The 23,636-nt window shown below is 48.5% G+C and overlaps 9 non-coding genes and 3 pseudogenes across 9 annotated transcripts; all 12 read left to right on the top strand.

Moving 5' to 3' along the window:
• The first annotated feature begins 929 nt into the window (after positions 1-929).
• On the top strand, positions 930-1,120 carry LOC142293010 (U2 spliceosomal RNA). The gene has a single exon (XR_012751022.1). It is a non-coding gene; the product is annotated as a U2 spliceosomal RNA (small nuclear RNA).
• Positions 1,121-2,523: 1,403 nt separating this feature from the next.
• On the top strand, positions 2,524-2,714 carry LOC142293074 (U2 spliceosomal RNA). The gene has a single exon (XR_012751084.1). It is a non-coding gene; the product is annotated as a U2 spliceosomal RNA (small nuclear RNA).
• A 1,403-nt stretch (positions 2,715-4,117) lies between these two features.
• On the top strand, positions 4,118-4,308 carry LOC142293009 (U2 spliceosomal RNA). Its single transcript, XR_012751021.1, has one exon. It is a non-coding gene; the product is annotated as a U2 spliceosomal RNA (small nuclear RNA).
• Positions 4,309-5,902: 1,594 nt separating this feature from the next.
• On the top strand, positions 5,903-6,104 carry LOC142292657 (U2 spliceosomal RNA; annotated as a pseudogene).
• A 1,620-nt stretch (positions 6,105-7,724) lies between these two features.
• LOC142292539 (U2 spliceosomal RNA) lies at positions 7,725-7,908 on the top strand. Its single transcript, XR_012750686.1, has one exon. It is a non-coding gene; the product is annotated as a U2 spliceosomal RNA (small nuclear RNA).
• A 1,404-nt stretch (positions 7,909-9,312) lies between these two features.
• LOC142293008 (U2 spliceosomal RNA) lies at positions 9,313-9,503 on the top strand. The gene has a single exon (XR_012751020.1). It is a non-coding gene; the product is annotated as a U2 spliceosomal RNA (small nuclear RNA).
• A 1,620-nt stretch (positions 9,504-11,123) lies between these two features.
• On the top strand, positions 11,124-11,307 carry LOC142292538 (U2 spliceosomal RNA). Its single transcript, XR_012750685.1, has one exon. It is a non-coding gene; the product is annotated as a U2 spliceosomal RNA (small nuclear RNA).
• A 1,403-nt stretch (positions 11,308-12,710) lies between these two features.
• Positions 12,711-12,814, top strand: LOC142292687 (U2 spliceosomal RNA; annotated as a pseudogene).
• A 5,426-nt stretch (positions 12,815-18,240) lies between these two features.
• LOC142293149 (U2 spliceosomal RNA) lies at positions 18,241-18,446 on the top strand (annotated as a pseudogene).
• A 1,395-nt stretch (positions 18,447-19,841) lies between these two features.
• LOC142293007 (U2 spliceosomal RNA) lies at positions 19,842-20,032 on the top strand. The gene has a single exon (XR_012751019.1). It is a non-coding gene; the product is annotated as a U2 spliceosomal RNA (small nuclear RNA).
• A 1,402-nt stretch (positions 20,033-21,434) lies between these two features.
• LOC142293006 (U2 spliceosomal RNA) lies at positions 21,435-21,625 on the top strand. The gene has a single exon (XR_012751018.1). It is a non-coding gene; the product is annotated as a U2 spliceosomal RNA (small nuclear RNA).
• Positions 21,626-23,028: 1,403 nt separating this feature from the next.
• LOC142293005 (U2 spliceosomal RNA) lies at positions 23,029-23,219 on the top strand. The gene has a single exon (XR_012751017.1). It is a non-coding gene; the product is annotated as a U2 spliceosomal RNA (small nuclear RNA).
• Positions 23,220-23,636: the final 417 nt, after the last annotated feature.

Below are 23,636 nucleotides of genomic sequence, written 5' to 3'. Positions count from 1 at the left end.
AGGAAGAGTTTGCTTGCTCTTGGACATTCTAAAAGAGAGGTCATGAGAGACATTTAGCTTCTGAGCACAATTGGGGACAGTCATGGGTGATGAATGATTTGCAACCTGCTGTGAAGCCTGATACCGCAATATAAGGAACGTCAAATACTAAGAATGGGCGGCCTATGAAAGAATTAGTACTTTCATTAAGTATACTTAAACGGCTAATTGGGAATAGACAAACTGTAAAAAGCCCTCTGAGAAAGCCCCTCTCTAACCTTTGTTAGTAAGCTTTTCTGTAGTCTGCCTGTTGATGTATTTTCCGTTTGAACAGTGCACAACATGAAGAGACGGAACACTGGCGGCTTGTCACAATGCCCCCCGCTGACATCACAATAGCGCTGCTGCCTAGAAAGCTAGCTGCGCAGCAGAAGTTTCTCTTTGGGTGGGAGGTGGGCTAGTGGAAGGAGGGGGCAAGCTTTTTTTTTTTTTTTTTTTTCCCGGGTGGTAGGGGGATGATAGGAGAAGGGATGCGGGTGGTGAGAAGGGTACAGAGGGCAGGGTTTGGGGGCTGGGAAGGAAAGGGAAAAGATTAGGGTTTGGGGATGATAAAAGGGCTTTCTACGGGTAAGGATGGCAAAGGGTGGCAGTGACGGGAAGTCAGGCGACCTGTCCTGTCCGTCTTTATGTATCATGAATTGGAAAGACTGCAAGGGGGAGGGGAGTTGCTTGCGCCCAAAAGGAGGAGTTATTCAGATTCATTGCAGTGGGCGGCGGCTGCAAAACGCACCATTCTTCTTGTTTTTGCTCTGCAAAGCAGCCTTTTCAAGGGTTGGCTTGGGTGACAAAATGTCTTCTGTAGGTGTGGGTTTGTCTCCCCTCACTCTCTCTCCCTAAGATGTGTCCGGCATAGGCCAGGGTGCCACTCGAGGCCCAAACCAATTCTGGTTATCGCTTCTCGGCCTTTTGGCTAAGATCAAGTGTAGTATCTGTTCTTATCAGTTTAATATCTGATACGTCCCCTATCTGGGGACCATATATTAAATGGATTTTTAGAACAGGGAGATGGAAAAAGAGCTTGCTCTGTCCACTCCACGCATTGACCTGGTATTGCAGTACCTCCAGGACCGGTGCACCCCTTCTTAACCCAGTTTCCAAAAGCAGAACTCAATTCACCTGATTCATATTAGCCCGATTTAATGAATTGGAAGAAAGCATACGTCTTCATATGCACCTCAATTTGGCCCATTCACTTTTCACACTTCCTCCTTTTGTTTTTTATCTTTCACACTTTTTACTTTCTTTATTCATCCAAATAGCAAACTCATCACCACTCAACCTGACCAACTCGGCTATGTCCCGTGCTGCAGTATCTTGTCCTCTGTCTTATCTAGATCATTTGCAATTGAATGGAATAGATCCCTTTTGGACAAAGTGGATTCACCTGCTGCTGCAGTGACCACAGGTGTGATAAGATCTAGAATTGGCATCTGGTGCGATCTCTCCGCTTCCACTCCAAATAAAGTTACCTGTTTATTCCTATCATGCATTGGTTTTTGGTGTTTTCTTTGAGCAATGATGATGGCTTCAGTGATCTGTTGGCTCCCCCTCCTGGAGGAAGAGTTTGCTTGCTCTTGGACATTCTAAAAGAGAGGTCATGAGAGACATTTAGCTTCTGAGCACAATTGGGGACAGTCATGGGTGATGAATGATTTGCAACCTGCTGTGAAGCCTGATACCGCAATATAAGGAACGTCAAATACTAAGAATGGGCGGCCTATGAAAGAATTAGTACTTTCATTAAGTATACTTAAACGGCTAATTGGGAATAGACAAACTGTAAAAAGCCCTCTGAGAAAGCCCCTCTCTAACCTTTGTTAGTAAGCTTTTCTGTAGTCTGCCTGTTGATGTATTTTCCGTTTGAACAGTGCACAACATGAAGAGACGGAACACTGGCGGCTTGTCACAATGCCCCCCGCTGACATCACAATAGCGCTGCTGCCTAGAAAGCTAGCTGCGCAGCAGAAGTTTCTCTTTGGGTGGGAGGTGGGCTAGTGGAAGGAGGGGGCAAGCTTTTTTTTTTTTTTTTTTTTCCCGGGTGGTAGGGGGATGATAGGAGAAGGGATGCGGGTGGTGAGAAGGGTACAGAGGGCAGGGTTTGGGGGCTGGGAAGGAAAGGGAAAAGATTAGGGTTTGGGGATGATGAAAGGGCTTTCTACGGGTAAGGATGGCAAAGGGTGGCAGTGACGGGAAGTCAGGCGACCTGTCCTGTCCGTCTTTATGTATCATGAATTGGAAAGACTGCAAGGGGGAGGGGAGTTGCTTGCGCCCAAAAGGAGGAGTTATTCAGATTCATTGCAGTGGGCGGCGGCTGCAAAACGCACCATTCTTCTTGTTTTTGCTCTGCAAAGCAGCCTTTTCAAGGGTTGGCTTGGGTGACAAAATGTCTTCTGTAGGTGTGGGTTTGTCTCCCCTCACTCTCTCTCCCTAAGATGTGTCCGGCATAGGCCAGGGTGCCACTCGAGGCCCAAACCAATTCTGGTTATCGCTTCTCGGCCTTTTGGCTAAGATCAAGTGTAGTATCTGTTCTTATCAGTTTAATATCTGATACGTCCCCTATCTGGGGACCATATATTAAATGGATTTTTAGAACAGGGAGATGGAAAAAGAGCTTGCTCTGTCCACTCCACGCATTGACCTGGTATTGCAGTACTTCCAGGACCGGTGCACCCCTTCTTAACCCAGTTTCCAAAAGCAGAACTCAATTCACCTGATTCATATTAGCCCGATTTAATGAATTGGAAGAAAGCATACGTCTTCATATGCACCTCAATTTGGCCCATTCACTTTTCACACTTCCTCCTTTTGTTTTTTATCTTTCACACTTTTTACTTTCTTTATTCATCCAAATAGCAAACTCATCACCACTCAACCTGACCAACTCGGCTATGTCCCGTGCTGCAGTATCTTGTCCTCTGTCTTATCTAGATCATTTGCAATTGAATGGAATAGATCCCTTTTGGACAAAGTGGATTCACCTGCTGCTGCAGTGACCACAGGTGTGATAAGATCTAGAATTGGCATCTGGTGCGATCTCTCCGCTTCCACTCCAAATAAAGTTACCTGTTTATTCCTATCATGCATTGGTTTTTGGTGTTTTCTTTGAGCAATGATGATGGCTTCAGTGATCTGTTGGCTCCCCCTCCTGGAGGAAGAGTTTGCTTGCTCTTGGACATTCTAAAAGAGAGGTCATGAGAGACATTTAGCTTCTGAGCACAATTGGGGACAGTCATGGGTGATGAATGATTTGCAACCTGCTGTGAAGCCTGATACCGCAATATAAGGAACGTCAAATACTAAGAATGGGCGGCCTATGAAAGAATTAGTACTTTCATTAAGTATACTTAAACGGCTAATTGGGAATAGACAAACTGTAAAAAGCCCTCTGAGAAAGCCCCTCTCTAACCTTTGTTAGTAAGCTTTTCTGTAGTCTGCCTGTTGATGTATTTTCCGTTTGAACAGTGCACAACATGAAGAGACGGAACACTGGCGGCTTGTCACAATGCCCCCCGCTGACATCACAATAGCGCTGCTGCCTAGAAAGCTAGCTGCGCAGCAGAAGTTTCTCTTTGGGTGGGAGGTGGGCTAGTGGAAGGAGGGGGCAAGCTTTTTTTTTTTTTTTTTTTTCCCGGGTGGTAGGGGGATGATAGGAGAAGGGATGCGGGTGGTGAGAAGGGTACAGAGGGCAGGGTTTGGGGGCTGGGAAGGAAAGGGAAAAGATTAGGGTTTGGGGATGATGAAAGGGCTTTCTACGGGTAAGGATGGCAAAGGGTGGCAGTGACGGGAAGTCAGGCGACCTGTCCTGTCCGTCTTTATGTATCATGAATTGGAAAGACTGCAAGGGGGAGGGGAGTTGCTTGCGCCCAAAAGGAGGAGTTATTCAGATTCATTGCAGTGGGCGGCGGCTGCAAAACGCACCATTCTTCTTGTTTTTGCTCTGCAAAGCAGCCTTTTCAAGGGTTGGCTTGGGTGACAAAATGTCTTCTGTAGGTGTGGGTTTGTCTCCCCTCACTCTCTCTCCCAAAGATGTGTCCGGCATAGGCCAGGGTGCCACTCGAGGCCCAAACCAATTCTGGTTATCGCTTCTCGGCCTTTTGGCTAAGATCAAGTGTAGTATCTGTTCTTATCAGTTTAATATCTGATACGTCCCCTATCTGGGGACCATATATTAAATGGATTTTTAGAACAGGGAGATGGAAAAAGAGCTTGCTCTGTCCACTCCACGCATTGACCTGGTATTGCAGTACCTCCAGGACCGGTGCACCCCTTCTTAACCCAGTTTCCAAAAGCAGAACTCAATTCACCTGATTCATATTAGCCCGATTTAATGAATTGGAAGAAAGCATACGTCTTCATATGCACCTCAATTTGGCCCATTCACTTTTCACACTTCCTCCTTTTGTTTTTTATCTTTCACACTTTTTACTTTCTTTATTCATCCAAATAGCAAACTCATCACCACTCAACCTGACCAACTCGGCTATGTCCCGTGCTGCAGTATCTTGTCCTCTGTCTTATCTAGATCATTTGCAATTGAATGGAATAGATCCCTTTTGGACAAAGTGGATTCACCTGCTGCTGCAGTGACCACAGGTGTGATAAGATCTAGAATTGGCATCTGGTGCGATCTCTCCGCTTCCACTCCAAATAAAGTTACCTGTTTATTCCTATCATGCATTGGTTTTTGGTGTTTTCTTTGAGCAATGATGATGGCTTCAGTGATCTGTTGGCTCCCCCTCCTGGAGGAAGAGTTTGCTTGCTCTTGGACATTCTAAAAGAGAGGTCATGAGAGACATTTAGCTTCTGAGCACAATTGGGGACAGTCATGGGTGATGAATGATTTGCAACCTGCTGTGAAGCCTGATACCGCAATATAAGGAACGTCAAATACTAAGAATGGGCGGCCTATGAAAGAATTAGTACTTTCATTAAGTATACTTAAACGGCTAATTGGGAATAGACAAACTGTAAAAAGCCCTCTGAGAAAGCCCCTCTCTAACCTTTGTTAGTAAGCTTTTCTGTAGTCTGCCTGTTGATGTATTTTCCGTTTGAACAGTGCACAACATGAAGAGACGGAACACTGGCGGCTTGTCACAATGCCCCCCGCTGACATCACAATAGCGCTGCTGCCTAGAAAGCTAGCTGCGCAGCAGAAGTTTCTCTTTGGGTGGGAGGTGGGCTAGTGGAAGGAGGGGGCAAGCTTTTTTTTTTTTTTTTTTTTCCCGGGTGGTAGGGGGATGATAGGAGAAGGGATGCGGGTGGTGAGAAGGGTACAGAGGGCAGGGTTTGGGGGCTGGGAAGGAAAGGGAAAAGATTAGGGTTTGGGGATGATGAAAGGGCTTTCTACGGGTAAGGATGGCAAAGGGTGGCAGTGACGGGAAGTCAGGCGACCTGTCCTGTCCGTCTTTATGTATCATGAATTGGAAAGACTGCAAGGGGGAGGGGAGTTGCTTGCGCCCAAAAGGAGGAGTTATTCAGATTCATTGCAGTGGGCGGCGGCTGCAAAACGCACCATTCTTCTTGTTTTTGCTCTGCAAAGCAGCCTTTTCAAGGGTTGGCTTGGGTGACAAAATGTCTTCTGTAGGTGTGGGTTTGTCTCCCCTCACTCTCTCTCCCTAAGATGTGTCCGGCATAGGCCAGGGTGCCACTCGAGGCCCAAACCAATTCTGGTTATCGCTTCTCGGCCTTTTGGCTAAGATCAAGTGTAGTTTGGGAGGGTACTACCTTGGTTGGTGCTGAAAGGTGCCAGGGTATTGCACAACTGCTGGCCTTGGGGGAGTGTGCATCGTAGGATGTCATAGCCCTCTTGTGACGGACGGTTACCTGGGCAACGAGAGGCGGTCACTTTATTATTTTCAAACTCATCCTTCAAAAAAAAAAAAAAAAAAAAAAAAAAAAAAAAAAAAAAAAAATCTGTTCTTATCAGTTTAATATCTGATACGTCCCCTATCTGGGGACCATATATTAAATGGATTTTTAGAACAGGGAGATGGAAAAAGAGCTTGCTCTGTCCACTCCACGCATTGACCTGGTATTGCAGTACCTCCAGGACCGGTGCACCCCTTCTTAACCCAGTTTCCAAAAGCAGAACTCAATTCACCTGATTCATATTAGCCCGATTTAATGAATTGGAAGAAAGCATACGTCTTCATATGCACCTCAATTTGGCCCATTCACTTTTCACACTTCCTCCTTTTGTTTTTTATCTTTCACACTTTTTACTTTCTTTATTCATCCAAATAGCAAACTCATCACCACTCAACCTGACCAACTCGGCTATGTCCCGTGCTGCAGTATCTTGTCCTCTGTCTTATCTAGATCATTTGCAATTGAATGGAATAGATCCCTTTTGGACAAAGTGGATTCACCTGCTGCTGCAGTGACCACAGGTGTGATAAGATCTAGAATTGGCATCTGGTGCGATCTCTCCGCTTCCACTCCAAATAAAGTTACCTGTTTATTCCTATCATGCATTGGTTTTTGGTGTTTTCTTTGAGCAATGATGATGGCTTCAGTGATCTGTTGGCTCCCCCTCCTGGAGGAAGAGTTTGCTTGCTCTTGGACATTCTAAAAGAGAGGTCATGAGAGACATTTAGCTTCTGAGCACAATTGGGGACAGTCATGGGTGATGAATGATTTGCAACCTGCTGTGAAGCCTGATACCGCAATATAAGGAACGTCAAATACTAAGAATGGGCGGCCTATGAAAGAATTAGTACTTTCATTAAGTATACTTAAACGGCTAATTGGGAATAGACAAACTGTAAAAAGCCCTCTGAGAAAGCCCCTCTCTAACCTTTGTTAGTAAGCTTTTCTGTAGTCTGCCTGTTGATGTATTTTCCGTTTGAACAGTGCACAACATGAAGAGACGGAACACTGGCGGCTTGTCACAATGCCCCCCGCTGACATCACAATAGCGCTGCTGCCTAGAAAGCTAGCTGCGCAGCAGAAGTTTCTCTTTGGGTGGGAGGTGGGCTAGTGGAAGGAGGGGGCAAGCTTTTTTTTTTTTTTTTTTTTTCCCGGGTGGTAGGGGGATGATAGGAGAAGGGATGCGGGTGGTGAGAAGGGTACAGAGGGCAGGGTTTGGGGGCTGGGAAGGAAAGGGAAAAGATTAGGGTTTGGGGATGATGAAAGGGCTTTCTACGGGTAAGGATGGCAAAGGGTGGCAGTGACGGGAAGTCAGGCGACCTGTCCTGTCCGTCTTTATGTATCATGAATTGGAAAGACTGCAAGGGGGAGGGGAGTTGCTTGCGCCCAAAAGGAGGAGTTATTCAGATTCATTGCAGTGGGCGGCGGCTGCAAAACGCACCATTCTTCTTGTTTTTGCTCTGCAAAGCAGCCTTTTCAAGGGTTGGCTTGGGTGACAAAATGTCTTCTGTAGGTGTGGGTTTGTCTCCCCTCACTCTCTCTCCCTAAGATGTGTCCGGCATAAGCCAGGGTGCCACTCGAGGCCCAAACCAATTCTGGTTATCGCTTCTCGGCCTTTTGGCTAAGATCAAGTGTAGTCCCTTCATTGGGTTTGCCTTGGTCTTGGCTGGGAGGGGCCCGGGCTTGCACAACCGCCGGCCTCGGGGATTGTTGCGCCTTTTGGTGCTTACGTCCCCTTATGGCTGGTGGTTCCTGGGCTCGGGAGGCGATCACCTGCGGCACTGCGCTTTTGTGTGGTGGCCGATGACCGTTTTCTGAAATTTGCGGATGAAATCTAAAAAAAAAAAATCTGTTCTTATCAGTTTAATATCTGATACGTCCCCTATCTGGGGACCATATATTAAATGGATTTTTAGAACAGGGAGATGGAAAAAGAGCTTGCTCTGTCCACTCCACGCATTGACCTGGTATTGCAGTACCTCCAGGACCGGTGCACCCCTTCTTAACCCAGTTTCCAAAAGCAGAACTCAATTCACCTGATTCATATTAGCCCGATTTAATGAATTGGAAGAAAGCATACGTCTTCATATGCACCTCAATTTGGCCCATTCACTTTTCACACTTCCTCCTTTTGTTTTTTATCTTTCACACTTTTTACTTTCTTTATTCATCCAAATAGCAAACTCATCACCACTCAACCTGACCAACTCGGCTATGTCCCGTGCTGCAGTATCTTGTCCTCTGTCTTATCTAGATCATTTGCAATTGAATGGAATAGATCCCTTTTGGACAAAGTGGATTCACCTGCTGCTGCAGTGACCACAGGTGTGATAAGATCTAGAATTGGCATCTGGTGCGATCTCTCCGCTTCCACTCCAAATAAAGTTACCTGTTTATTCCTATCATGCATTGGTTTTTGGTGTTTTCTTTGAGCAATGATGATGGCTTCAGTGATCTGTTGGCTCCCCCTCCTGGAGGAAGAGTTTGCTTGCTCTTGGACATTCTAAAAGAGAGGTCATGAGAGACATTTAGCTTCTGAGCACAATTGGGGACAGTCATGGGTGATGAATGATTTGCAACCTGCTGTGAAGCCTGATACCGCAATATAAGGAACGTCAAATACTAAGAATGGGCGGCCTATGAAAGAATTAGTACTTTCATTAAGTATACTTAAACGGCTAATTGGGAATAGACAAACTGTAAAAAGCCCTCTGAGAAAGCCCCTCTCTAACCTTTGTTAGTAAGCTTTTCTGTAGTCTGCCTGTTGATGTATTTTCCGTTTGAACAGTGCACAACATGAAGAGACGGAACACTGGCGGCTTGTCACAATGCCCCCCGCTGACATCACAATAGCGCTGCTGCCTAGAAAGCTAGCTGCGCAGCAGAAGTTTCTCTTTGGGTGGGAGGTGGGCTAGTGGAAGGAGGGGGCAAGCTTTTTTTTTTTTTTTTTTTTTCCCGGGTGGTAGGGGGATGATAGGAGAAGGGATGCGGGTGGTGAGAAGGGTACAGACGGCAGGGTTTGGGGGCTGGGAAGGAAAGGGAAAAGATTAGGGTTTGGGGATGATGAAAGGGCTTTCTACGGGTAAGGATGGCAAAGGGTGGCAGTGACGGGAAGTCAGGCGACCTGTCCTGTCCGTCTTTATGTATCATGAATTGGAAAGACTGCAAGGGGGAGGGGAGTTGCTTGCGCCCAAAAGGAGGAGTTATTCAGATTCATTGCAGTGGGCGGCGGCTGCAAAACGCACCATTCTTCTTGTTTTTGCTCTGCAAAGCAGCCTTTTCAAGGGTTGGCTTGGGTGACAAAATGTCTTCTGTAGGTGTGGGTTTGTCTCCCCTCACTCTCTCTCCCTAAGATGTGTCCGGCATAGGCCAGGGTGCCACTCGAGGCCCAAACCAATTCTGGTTATCGCTTCTCGGCCTTTTGGCTAAGATCAAGTGTAGTATCTGTTCTTATCAGTTTAATATCTGATACGTCCCCTATCTGGGGACCATATATTAAATGGATTTTTAGAACAGGGAGATGGAAAAAGAGCTTGCTCTGTCCACTCCACGCATTGACCTGGTATTGCAGTACCTCCAGGACCGGTGCACCCCTTCTTAACCCAGTTTCCAAAAGCAGAACTCAATTCACCTGATTCATATTAGCCCGATTTAATGAATTGGAAGAAAGCATACGTCTTCATATGCACCTCAATTTGGCCCATTCACTTTTCACACTTCCTCCTTTTGTTTTTTATCTTTCACACTTTTTACTTTCTTTATTCATCCAAATAGCAAACTCATCACCACTCAACCTGACCAACTCGGCTATGTCCCGTGCTGCAGTATCTTGTCCTCTGTCTTATCTAGATCATTTGCAATTGAATGGAATAGATCCCTTTTGGACAAAGTGGATTCACCTGCTGCTGCAGTGACCACAGGTGTGATAAGATCTAGAATTGGCATCTGGTGCGATCTCTCCGCTTCCACTCCAAATAAAGTTACCTGTTTATTCCTATCATGCATTGGTTTTTGGTGTTTTCTTTGAGCAATGATGATGGCTTCAGTGATCTGTTGGCTCCCCCTCCTGGAGGAAGAGTTTGCTTGCTCTTGGACATTCTAAAAGAGAGGTCATGAGAGACATTTAGCTTCTGAGCACAATTGGGGACAGTCATGGGTGATGAATGATTTGCAACCTGCTGTGAAGCCTGATACCGCAATATAAGGAACGTCAAATACTAAGAATGGGCGGCCTATGAAAGAATTAGTACTTTCATTAAGTATACTTAAACGGCTAATTGGGAATAGACAAACTGTAAAAAGCCCTCTGAGAAAGCCCCTCTCTAACCTTTGTTAGTAAGCTTTTCTGTAGTCTGCCTGTTGATGTATTTTCCATTTGAACAGTGCACAACATGAAGAGACGGAACACTGGCGGCTTGTCACAATGCCCCCCGCTGACATCACAATAGCGCTGCTGCCTAGAAAGCTAGCTGCGCAGCAGAAGTTTCTCTTTGGGTGGGAGGTGGGCTAGTGGAAGGAGGGGGCAAGCTTTTTTTTTTTTTTTTTTTTTCCCGGGTGGTAGGGGGATGATAGGAGAAGGGATGCGGGTGGTGAGAAGGGTACAGAGGGCAGGGTTTGGGGGCTGGGAAGGAAAGGGAAAAGATTAGGGTTTGGGGATGATGAAAGGGCTTTCTACGGGTAAGGATGGCAAAGGGTGGCAGTGACGGGAAGTCAGGCGACCTGTCCTGTCCGTCTTTATGTATCATGAATTGGAAAGACTGCAAGGGGGAGGGGAGTTGCTTGCGCCCAAAAGGAGGAGTTATTCAGATTCATTGCAGTGGGCGGCGGCTGCAAAACGCACCATTCTTCTTGTTTTTGCTCTGCAAAGCAGCCTTTTCAAGGGTTGGCTTGGGTGACAAAATGTCTTCTGTAGGTGTGGGTTTGTCTCCCCTCACTCTCTCTCCCTAAGATGTGTCCGGCATAGGCCAGGGTGCCACTCGAGGCCCAAACCAATTCTGGTTATCGCTTCTCGGCCTTTTGGCTAAGATCAAGTGTAGTCCCTTCATTGGGTTTGCCTTGGTCTTGGCTGGGAGGGGCCCGGGCTTGCACAACCGCCGGCCTCGGGGATTGTTGCGCCTTTTGGTGCTTACGTCCCCTTATGGCTGGTGGTTCCTGGGCTCGAGAGGCGATCACCTGCGGCACTGCGCTTTTGTGTGGTGGCCGATGACCGTTTTCTGAAATTTGCGGATGAAATCTAAAAAAAAAAAATCTGTTCTTATCAGTTTAATATCTGATACGTCCCCTATCTGGGGACCATATATTAAATGGATTTTTAGAACAGGGAGATGGAAAAAGAGCTTGCTCTGTCCACTCCACGCATTGACCTGGTATTGCAGTACCTCCAGGACCGGTGCACCCCTTCTTAACCCAGTTTCCAAAAGCAGAACTCAATTCACCTGATTCATATTAGCCCGATTTAATGAATTGGAAGAAAGCATACGTCTTCATATGCACCTCAATTTGGCCCATTCACTTTTCACACTTCCTCCTTTTGTTTTTTATCTTTCACACTTTTTACTTTCTTTATTCATCCAAATAGCAAACTCATCACCACTCAACCTGACCAACTCGGCTATGTCCCATGCTGCAGTATCTTGTCCTCTGTCTTATCTAGATCATTTGCAATTGAATGGAATAGATCCCTTTTGGACAAAGTGGATTCACCTGCTGCTGCAGTGACCACAGGTGTGATAAGATCTAGAATTGGCATCTGGTGCGATCTCTCCGCTTCCACTCCAAATAAAGTTACCTGTTTATTCCTATCATGCATTGGTTTTTGGTGTTTTCTTTGAGCAATGATGATGGCTTCAGTGATCTGTTGGCTCCCCCTCCTGGAGGAAGAGTTTGCTTGCTCTTGGACATTCTAAAAGAGAGGTCATGAGAGACATTTAGCTTCTGAGCACAATTGGGGACAGTCATGGGTGATGAATGATTTGCAACCTGCTGTGAAGCCTGATACCACAATATAAGGAACGTCAAATACTAAGAATGGGCGGCCTATGAAAGAATTAGTACTTTCATTAAGTATACTTAAACGGCTAATTGGGAATAGACAAACTGTAAAAAGCCCTCTGAGAAAGCCCCTCTCTAACCTTTGTTAGTAAGCTTTTCTGTAGTCTGCCTGTTGATGTATTTTCCGTTTGAACAGTGCACAACATGAAGAGACGGAACACTGGCGGCTTGTCACAATGCCCCCCGCTGACATCACAATAGCGCTGCTGCCTAGAAAGCTAGCTGCGCAGCAGAAGTTTCTCTTTGGGTGGGAGGTGGGCTAGTGGAAGGAGGGGGCAAGCTTTTTTTTTTTTTTTTTTTTCCCGGGTGGTAGGGGGATGATAGGAGAAGGGATGCGGGTGGTGAGAAGGGTACAGAGGGCAGGGTTTGGGGGCTGGGAAGGAAAGGGAAAAGATTAGGGTTTGGGGATGATGAAAGGGCTTTCTACGGGTAAGGATGGCAAAGGGTGGCAGTGACGGGAAGTCAGGCGACCTGTCCTGTCCGTCTTTATGTATCATGAATTGGAAAGACTGCAAGGGGGAGGGGAGTTGCTTGCGCCCAAAAGGAGGAGTTATTCAGATTCATTGCAGTGGGCGGCGGCTGCAAAACGCACCATTCTTCTTGTTTTTGCTCTGCAAAGCAGCCTTTTCAAGGGTTGGCTTGGGTGACAAAATGTCTTCTGTAGGTGTGGGTTTGTCTCCCCTCACTCTCTCTCCCTAAGATGTGTCCGGCATAGGCCAGGGTGCCACTCGAGGCCCAAACCAATTCTGGTTATCGCTTCTCGGCCTTTTGGCTAAGATCAAGTGTAGTATCTGTTCTTATCAGAACAAACTGAGCTAGCTACACTTGACGAGATACGATCAGGGAGACAAGCTCCGAAGCCCAGCCGAGACCGAAAGAGGGAGATCGGACGGAAGAAGAGCTTGGCAGAAAGAAGCAAGAAGACGAAGGCTCGGAGAAGACTTGGGGAGACCAGAGGAACTTCGAGGAGGAACACAGCGGGAGAAGACACCCGGAGAAGAATCCAAGATCCAGCTCCGGGAACTCAAGCAGGAACCAGCCATGGCAAGCAAGCCAGAGAAGGCAGCCAAGAAGGCTCAGGACCCAGGGACCTCCAGGAAGGCTCATCCAGAGGCTTCTTCGGCCCAAGAGGCCCCTACCTCCGACGCCAGCCAGCCGGAGGGAGCCCGGACGCCGCCTGAAAAGGCTCCAACCCTGGAGCCTTGGATGCGGCAGACGGTCGCCCTGAAGCTAAAGGCGGTGGATGGTAGGTTGCCGGACATGTCCAGCGACGTGTTCTGCAAGAAGATGATTCTGGATCAGGGCTTCTCCAGGGCGGAAACCCTGAGTGTCCAGACCTTCATGACTGGCATTTTTCTGGTAACCTTTGCCACGGTGAATGCCTGCAGGAGATACTGGGAGGCGATGAACGCAGCGATGCCGGACTCCCCTTTTCATTCTTTTTTAGGATCCTGTCCTATACAGAGGGATGAGAAGAGGATCACGGTCTCCATGCGGAACCCGCACACCCCAGGAAGAGACATCTCCACGTTCCTGGGACGTCTCTGCACAGTGGTGAGGGAGCCATCCCACATCCTTAACGGCAACGGATTCTGGACGGGTAAGTGGTCAGCAACCGTTCGACTCTACAGGGAACCAGCATCCGAGGATGGTCTCCAGCACCTGCCCCCGACATTCTCTCTGGGAAACTCCTTTGGTCTCATCTACTACCCGGACATGCCACACAACTGCAGGAAATGTGGCGGGAAAGGGCATTCGATGAAGACCTGCAAGGAGGACGCCTGCAGGGTTTGCCGGGTGACGGGACACAGCTCCAAGGACTGCCCAAAGAAGAAGACTTGCAACCTATGTGGACAGGCGGACCACCTTTACAAGGACTGCCCACAGCGGGAGAAATCCTGGGCAAGGGTTGCCGCGGTGACCCAGTATCGGGTAGTCACAGCTTCGTCGACCAAGGCAGCTACGACCAAGGCCACAGAGGCCAAGGACAAGGCGGCCAAGAACCCGGCGACCGTGGCTCCAGCCGATGCCCCAGCAGCCACGGAGTCCAGGAAAAAGGGTAAGAAAACTGTTGCCCCCTCCCTGGTCCCCCCCCCTGTCACCCCTGTCCAAACCCCTCCCCCCCCGGCCAACCCTACTGAGGATTCCACTACCTCCACCTCATTTCCCTACTCCTCAGTTGGTCTCCTCACCCCCCCCCCAAAGCCCACTCTCCCTCCCCAGACCATGAGAGCAGAGGACCTCAGCACTCTTGCACTTTTCACCGAGGAGGATTTTCCAGCTCTTGTCTCCTCAGGTACAGGCCAAAGGAAAAGGAAGGTGGAAGATAGTCCTGTCGCAGAACCTTCCAAGCTGTTCATTGTGGATCCCAATCCACCCCAGGAAGAGGAGGATGGCCTCCTCCCAGAACCGGACGTGTTGGAGCAGATAGTGGAGTCCCTTGTGGCCGAAGAAGAAATGGAGGAGTCGGAAGCCACTGAGGCACCATCCCTGCTCGATCAGCTAGAAGAAGAGGGTCTGCTGGAGATACCCTTACCAGCAGGTGCCAAAGAGGAAGAACCGCCCGACCGGAGTGGTAACTAAGGCACACCGCCTGCGCTAACTTTCTCTTTCCTCCAATGACTGCTAACATTAACATCTTTTCCATTAATGTTAGGAGCATCAGAGACAAGTTCCGACGTCAGACAATTTTTGCGTTCCTTAACACTCAGTCTAGTGATGTATTTTTCCTGCAGGAATGCTCCCTTCCCTCCTCTAGGTCCTTCAACCATCTGGCCAGGGAGTGGACCCATGGCCCATCCTACTGGTCCGGCGGAGGCGACTGTAGGTCCGCGGGGGTCGCCGTGCTGATCAGGGGAAGCGCCTTCACATTGGACTCTGTTCAGGAAATCGTCTGCGGCAGGTTACTGCTCGTGGATGGCACCTGGGCGGGAGAACCTGTCAGGTTCATCAATGTGTATGCTTCTCCTGTGAAGAGCGATCGACTGGAGCTCCTCCAAGCCCTGCGCCCTCAGCTCGCTACCGCCAGGACGGTAGTGATGGCCGGGGATTTCAACTGCCCGATTGAGGAGGATGGACGCAGTTCTGGAACGGCTGCCAAGTTGGACGTCACATCCAAACTGCTCATTGAGATGGTGACCGAAGCCTCTCTTGTGGACGTTGTTGGCTCCATCGGACACGGATCCGTGAACTATTCATGGTGCCGATCCGATGGCTCGCTGCGTTCCAGGATTGACTTTGTGTTTACCTCTCGGGCGGTTGGGCGGAGTGGGCACTCGATGGTCCCCTGCTTCTTCTCTGACCACAGAGCCATTCACTTTCAAGGTGTGCTGGGCCATGGCTTCCCCATTGGCCCGGGCTCCTGGAAGCTGAACTGCTCTCTGCTGGAAAAGGGTGAGATTCTGGAGGAGCTTAGAGCTGCCTACTCCACGTGGCGGGCCTACAAGGCGGGCTTCCAGTCTGTTTCTGACTGGTGGGAATACGTTAAACTCGAGTTCCGTTTCTTCTTTCAGGCAAAGAGTCAACAACAGGCGGGTCTGAAGAGGAGGAACTTCAGGAGACTCCAGCGTGAGCTGCGTTCCCTGCAGGACCTTCTTCGATGTGGCTGGGACGTGAGAGAGGAGCTGGAGGAGACTAAGAGGAGCCTGAAAAGGCACTTCGAGGAGGAGTCCGAGCGAATTGTCTTCCGTTCCAAAGTGGAGAACCTGGAGAAGGGTGAGAAATGTAACTCGTTCTTTTTCAGGAAACTCCACGCCGGTCACACGCCCATGAATGAACTACGAGACGAGAGTGGAAGCATGCGACGCGGGAAAGAGAACGTGATGAAGGTCGTCAGCGACTTCTACAGCGAACTCTACGCCCGCAAGGCTACTGACCCCGAGGCCGCCGATAAGTTCCTGTCAGGTATCACTAACCATCTTGACCCTGCAGACGCGGCGGCCATGGATGTTCCTCTGATGGTGGACGAGCTGCTCTCGGCCGCCAAATCCTTTAGTTCTGGCAGGACACCGGGCAGTGACGGCCTCCCAGCAGAGCTCTATGTAGCGCTGGGAGACCTAATCTGTCCGGACCTGTTAGGGCTGTATGAGGAGATGGTGGTGGAGGGCAGAATGCCTCCATCTCTGAGGGAAGGAATGGTCACGATCCTGTACAAGCGTAAAGGAGAGAGGTGCGACCTGAAGAATTGGCGTCCCATCACCCTTCTGAACGTCGACTACAAGATCCTGGCCAAGACGATGGCAACGAGATTGAAGACTGTTATCGGACGGATCATCCACCCGGATCAGACCTGCGGCATCCCCGGACGTCGCATCGCAGACAGCCTGGCTCTCATGCGGGACACGGTCGAGTACATCAAAGCCCGCCGGGTGCACGCAGCCCTGATCTCGTTGGATCAGGAAAAGGCCTTCGACCGTGTTTCCCATGAGTTCCTGGGCAAAGCTCTGCACAGGTTAGGTTTGGGTAACATGTTTTGCTTGTATGTCCAACTAATGTATTTTGATATTCACAGCTCGGTGTTGGTAAACGGCTGGAAGACTGACCCCTTCCCGGTCCTCTCAGGGGTCAGACAAGGCTGTCCTCTGTCACCTCTTCTTTTTGTTTGTGTTATAGAACTCTTTGCAGAGGCTATCCGGCGGAATGGAGAGATCAGAGGGATCACCGCACCAGGACCAGAACGCTTCGAGGTCAAGTGCTCGCTCTACATGGACGACGTGACCGTCTTCTGCGCGGACCGGCGCTCAGTCGACACCCTCGTCCAGACCTGTGAGACCTTCGGACGGGCTTCGGGAGCCAAAGTCAACTGCGGGAAGTCGGAAGCCATGCTCTTCGGGGACTGGCAGCCGGCCTCTTCCGCCCCCTTCCCTTTCAGCATCCAGCCGGATTTCATCAAGGTTCTTGGAGTCTGGTTCGGGAAGGAAGGAGCAGCCCTCAAGTCCTGGGAGGAACGCTTGACCAAGATCACCCAACGGATCGGTCTGTGGAGCCTCAGACGCCTCACCTGTGAGGGCAAAGCACTGGTCCTGCGTAACGAGGTACTGCCCGTGCTGCAGTACACGGCCCAGGCCTGGCCCCCCCTTGCCACCGTGTGCAGGGCCATTACCAGGACGGTGTTTCGTTTTGTCTGGGGATCCAAGATGGACAGAGTAAAGCGGAGCATCATGTACAAGGATCCTCGCAAGGGTGGGAAGGGCGTACCCGATATCCCCACCCTCCTGCGATCCTCCTTCGTATGTGACTGCGTTCGCCGAACTCTGCGAGTCAAGAGAGGTTCCGCGGGTGGGTCCATGTCTCGCTTCTTCCTGCTCCCCCTTTGGAGACGGTTAGGCTGGGACAAGTGGGACAGCTCCTTCCCCTACAACTGGACGGCGCCATGGTTCTACGGAGACGTGGTTCGGTTTGTGAGGGAACACCAACTGGAGGGACTCAAGCCTGATTTGTGGAAGCCAAAGACTATCCACAAACTCATCAGAGCCAAGGACGAAATGGAGAACATTCCAGGACTTCATCACGACACACTGGAGACTGTTTGGACAAACGTGTCATCGGCTGGATTGACCAACGGGCACAAGGACTTGTCATGGATGGCGATACAGGGCGGACTGCCCGTCCGGTCATTCATGCACGCCCGGAACCTGTGCAAAACCCGGTACTGCCCAAGGTGCCCCTTCGTGGAGGAAACATCGCTGCACGCCTTTTGGGACTGCCGTTTCGCACAGCGCCTGTTGGTTGCCCTGGAGGATGACCTGAGGAACTCCGTCCCCAGAGGGAGCCTATCGTACCATTCCGTACTTTATGGACTCTTCCCTGGGACTCACACCGTTGGAGCCATCCAGGAGGCTTGGCGCCTTATGAACTGCTTTAAGGACGCTATTTGGGTCGCCAGGAACCGGCTCATCTTGAAGAGGGAGAGGATGTCTATCCAGGATTGCCGCAGGCTGATCCACAGCCTGCTCAGAGACTATTCCATCATGGACAGTCCGGACGACAGCGCCGAGGAGGAGGTTTAGACCTCTTCCATGCCCCCTCCCTCCTTTTCCCGTTATGTGCGTCTTTCAATAAAGCTTCGGGCCTGTGATTTCCCCACCCTATCCCCATTTTCCCCTACCCCCATCCCCCAATCGCCGGTTCGTCGTTATTTATTGTCTAACTTTTTCTTTCAGCTTGAGTGTTATGGATAAGCATAGGAGCGTGATGTATAGTTTAGTGCGTCGTACTCTATGGCTATGTAAGAAGGATTGTATATTTCTGTGTGTACGGGGCTGCGGCACTGTACACGGTTTGTTACCTTTTTGTGAGTAGTGCATGATAATAAAGATGCTGTTAAATCAAAAAAATCTGTTCTTATCAGTTTAATATCTGATACGTCCCCTATCTGGGGACCATATATTAAATGGATTTTTAGAACAGGGAGATGGAAAAAGAGCTTGCTCTGTCCACTCCACGCATTGACCTGGTATTGCAGTACCTCCAGGACCGGTGCACCCCTTCTTAACCCAGTTTCCAAAAGCAGAACTCAATTCACCTGATTCATATTAGCCCGATTTAATGAATTGGAAGAAAGCATACGTCTTCATATGCACCTCAATTTGGCCCATTCACTTTTCACACTTCCTCCTTTTGTTTTTTATCTTTCACACTTTTTACTTTCTTTATTCATCCAAATAGCAAACTCATCACCACTCAACCTGACCAACTCGGCTATGTCCCGTGCTGCAGTATCTTGTCCTCTGTCTTATCTAGATCATTTGCAATTGAATGGAATAGATCCCTTTTGGACAAAGTGGATTCACCTGCTGCTGCAGTGACCACAGGTGTGATAAGATCTAGAATTGGCATCTGGTGCGATCTCTCCGCTTCCACTCCAAATAAAGTTACCTGTTTATTCCTATCATGCATTGGTTTTTGGTGTTTTCTTTGAGCAATGATGATGGCTTCAGTGATCTGTTGGCTCCCCCTCCTGGAGGAAGAGTTTGCTTGCTCTTGGACATTCTAAAAGAGAGGTCATGAGAGACATTTAGCTTCTGAGCACAATTGGGGACAGTCATGGGTGATGAATGATTTGCAACCTGCTGTGAAGCCTGATACCGCAATATAAGGAACGTCAAATACTAAGAATGGGCGGCCTATGAAAGAATTAGTACTTTCATTAAGTACACTTAAACGGCTAATTGGGAATAGACAAACTGTAAAAAGCCCTCTGAGAAAGCCCCTCTCTAACCTTTGTTAGTAAGCTTTTCTGTAGTCTGCCTGTTGATGTATTTTCCGTTTGAACAGTGCACAACATGAAGAGACGGAACACTGGCGGCTTGTCACAATGCCCCCCGCTGACATCACAATAGCGCTGCTGCCTAGAAAGCTAGCTGCGCAGCAGAAGTTTCTCTTTGGGTGGGAGGTGGGCTAGTGGAAGGAGGGGGCAAGCTTTTTTTTTTTTCCCGGGTGGTAGGGGGATGATAGGAGAAGGGATGCGGGTGGTGAGAAGGGTACAGAGGGCAGGGTTTGGGGGCTGGGAAGGAAAGGGAAAAGATTAGGGTTTGGGGATGATGAAAGGGCTTTCTACGGGTAAGGATGGCAAAGGGTGGCAGTGACGGGAAGTCAGGCGACCTGTCCTGTCCGTCTTTATGTATCATGAATTGGAAAGACTGCAAGGGGGAGGGGAGTTGCTTGCGCCCAAAAGGAGGAGTTATTCAGATTCATTGCAGTGGGCGGCGGCTGCAAAACGCACCATTCTTCTTGTTTTTGCTCTGCAAAGCAGCCTTTTCAAGGGTTGGCTTGGGTGACAAAATGTCTTCTGTAGGTGTGGGTTTGTCTCCCCTCACTCTCTCTCCCTAAGATGTGTCCGGCATAGGCCAGGGTGCCACTCGAGGCCCAAACCAATTCTGGTTATCGCTTCTCGGCCTTTTGGCTAAGATCAAGTGTAGTATCTGTTCTTATCAGTTTAATATCTGATACGTCCCCTATCTGGGGACCATATATTAAATGGATTTTTAGAACAGGGAGATGGAAAAAGAGCTTGCTCTGTCCACTCCACGCATTGACCTGGTATTGCAGTACCTCCAGGACCGGTGCACCCCTTCTTAACCCAGTTTCCAAAAGCAGAACTCAATTCACCTGATTCATATTAGCCCGATTTAATGAATTGGAAGAAAGCATACGTCTTCATATGCACCTCAATTTGGCCCATTCACTTTTCACACTTCCTCCTTTTGTTTTTTATCTTTCACACTTTTTACTTTCTTTATTCATCCAAATAGCAAACTCATCACCACTCAACCTGACCAACTCGGCTATGTCCCGTGCTGCAGTATCTTGTCCTCTGTCTTATCTAGATCATTTGCAATTGAATGGAATAGATCCCTTTTGGACAAAGTGGATTCACCTGCTGCTGCAGTGACCACAGGTGTGATAAGATCTAGAATTGGCATCTGGTGCGATCTCTCCGCTTCCACTCCAAATAAAGTTACCTGTTTATTCCTATCATGCATTGGTTTTTGGTGTTTTCTTTGAGCAATGATGATGGCTTCAGTGATCTGTTGGCTCCCCCTCCTGGAGGAAGAGTTTGCTTGCTCTTGGACATTCTAAAAGAGAGGTCATGAGAGACATTTAGCTTCTGAGCACAATTGGGGACAGTCATGGGTGATGAATGATTTGCAACCTGCTGTGAAGCCTGATACCGCAATATAAGGAACGTCAAATACTAAGAATGGGCGGCCTATGAAAGAATTAGTACTTTCATTAAGTATACTTAAACGGCTAATTGGGAATAGACAAACTGTAAAAAGCCCTCTGAGAAAGCCCCTCTCTAACCTTTGTTAGTAAGCTTTTCTGTAGTCTGCCTGTTGATGTATTTTCCGTTTGAACAGTGCACAACATGAAGAGACGGAACACTGGCGGCTTGTCACAATGCCCCCCGCTGACATCACAATAGCGCTGCTGCCTAGAAAGCTAGCTGCGCAGCAGAAGTTTCTCTTTGGGTGGGAGGTGGGCTAGTGGAAGGAGGGGGCAAGCTTTTTTTTTTTTTTTTTTTCCCGGGTGGTAGGGGGATGATAGGAGAAGGGATGCGGGTGGTGAGAAGGGTACAGAGGGCAGGGTTTGGGGGCTGGGAAGGAAAGGGAAAAGATTAGGGTTTGGGGATGATGAAAGGGCTTTCTACGGGTAAGGATGGCAAAGGGTGGCAGTGACGGGAAGTCAGGCGACCTGTCCTGTCCGTCTTTATGTATCATGAATTGGAAAGACTGCAAGGGGGAGGGGAGTTGCTTGCGCCCAAAAGGAGGAGTTATTCAGATTCATTGCAGTGGGCGGCGGCTGCAAAACGCACCATTCTTCTTGTTTTTGCTCTGCAAAGCAGCCTTTTCAAGGGTTGGCTTGGGTGACAAAATGTCTTCTGTAGGTGTGGGTTTGTCTCCCCTCACTCTCTCTCCCTAAGATGTGTCCGGCATAGGCCAGGGTGCCACTCGAGGCCCAAACCAATTCTGGTTATCGCTTCTCGGCCTTTTGGCTAAGATCAAGTGTAGTATCTGTTCTTATCAGTTTAATATCTGATACGTCCCCTATCTGGGGACCATATATTAAATGGATTTTTAGAACAGGGAGATGGAAAAAGAGCTTGCTCTGTCCACTCCACGCATTGACCTGGTATTGCAGTACCTCCAGGACCGGTGCACCCCTTCTTAACCCAGTTTCCAAAAGCAGAACTCAATTCACCTGATTCATATTAGCCCGATTTAATGAATTGGAAGAAAGCATACGTCTTCATATGCACCTCAATTTGGCCCATTCACTTTTCACACTTCCTCCTTTTGTTTTTTATCTTTCACACTTTTTACTTTCTTTATTCATCCAAATAGCAAACTCATCACCACTCAACCTGACCAACTCGGCTATGTCCCGTGCTGCAGTATCTTGTCCTCTGTCTTATCTAGATCATTTGCAATTGAATGGAATAGATCCCTTTTGGACAAAGTGGATTCACCTGCTGCTGCAGTGACCACAGGTGTGATAAGATCTAGAATTGGCATCTGGTGCGATCTCTCCGCTTCCACTCCAAATAAAGTTACCTGTTTATTCCTATCATGCATTGGTTTTTGGTGTTTTCTTTGAGCAATGATGATGGCTTCAGTGATCTGTTGGCTCCCCCTCCTGGAGGAAGAGTTTGCTTGCTCTTGGACATTCTAAAAGAGAGGTCATGAGAGACATTTAGCTTCTGAGCACAATTGGGGACAGTCATGGGTGATGAATGATTTGCAACCTGCTGTGAAGCCTGATACCGCAATATAAGGAACGTCAAATACTAAGAATGGGCGGCCTATGAAAGAATTAGTACTTTCATTAAGTATACTTAAACGGCTAATTGGGAATAGACAAACTGTAAAAAGCCCTCTGAGAAAGCCCCTCTCTAACCTTTGTTAGTAAGCTTTTCTGTAGTCTGCCTGTTGATGTATTTTCCGTTTGAACAGTGCACAACATGAAGAGACGGAACACTGGCGGCTTGTCACAATGCCCCCCGCTGACATCACAATAGCGCTGCTGCCTAGAAAGCTAGCTGCGCAGCAGAAGTTTCTCTTTGGGTGGGAGGTGGGCTAGTGGAAGGAGGGGGCAAGCTTTTTTTTTTTTTTTTTTTTCCCGGGTGGTAGGGGGATGATAGGAGAAGGGATGCGGGTGGTGAGAAGGGTACAGAGGGCAGGGTTTGGGGGCTGGGAAGGAAAGGGAAAAGATTAGGGTTTGGGGATGATGAAAGGGCTTTCTACGGGTAAGGATGGCAAAGGGTGGCAGTGACGGGAAGTCAGGCGACCTGTCCTGTCCGTCTTTATGTATCATGAATTGGAAAGACTGCAAGGGGGAGGGGAGTTGCTTGCGCCCAAAAGGAGGAGTTATTCAGATTCATTGCAGTGGGCGGCGGCTGCAAAACGCACCATTCTTCTTGTTTTTGCTCTGCAAAGCAGCCTTTTCAAGGGTTGGCTTGGGTGACAAAATGTCTTCTGTAGGTGTGGGTTTGTCTCCCCTCACTCTCTCTCCCTAAGATGTGTCCGGCATAGGCCAGGGTGCCACTCGAGGCCCAAACCAATTCTGGTTATCGCTTCTCGGCCTTTTGGCTAAGATCAAGTGTAGTATCTGTTCTTATCAGTTTAATATCTGATACGTCCCCTATCTGGGGACCATATATTAAATGGATTTTTAGAACAGGGAGATGGAAAAAGAGCTTGCTCTGTCCACTCCACGCATTGACCTGGTATTGCAGTACCTCCAGGACCGGTGCACCCCTTCTTAACCCAGTTTCCAAAAGCAGAACTCAATTCACCTGATTCATATTAGCCCGATTTAATGAATTGGAAGAAAGCATACGTCTTCATATGCACCTCAATTTGGCCCATTCACTTTTCACACTTCCTCCTTTTGTTTTTTATCTTTCACACTTTTTACTTTCTTTATTCATCCAAATAGCAAACTCATCACCACTCAACCTGACCAACTCGGCTATGTCCCGTGCTGCAGTATCTTGTCCTCTGTCTTATCTAGATCATTTGCAATTGAATGGAATAGATCCCTTTTGGACAAAGTGGATTCACCTGCTGCTGCAGTGACCACAGGTGTGATAAGATCTAGAATTGGCATCTGGTGCGATCTCTCCGCTTCCACTCCAAATAAAGTTACCTGTTTATTCCTATCATGCATTGGTTTTT

Source organism: Anomaloglossus baeobatrachus, chromosome 2 (genome assembly GCF_048569485.1).
Source record: "Anomaloglossus baeobatrachus isolate aAnoBae1 chromosome 2, aAnoBae1.hap1, whole genome shotgun sequence".
NCBI lineage: Eukaryota > Metazoa > Chordata > Amphibia > Anura > Aromobatidae > Anomaloglossus > Anomaloglossus baeobatrachus.
This window is presented reverse-complemented; position numbering and strand designations above follow the sequence as displayed.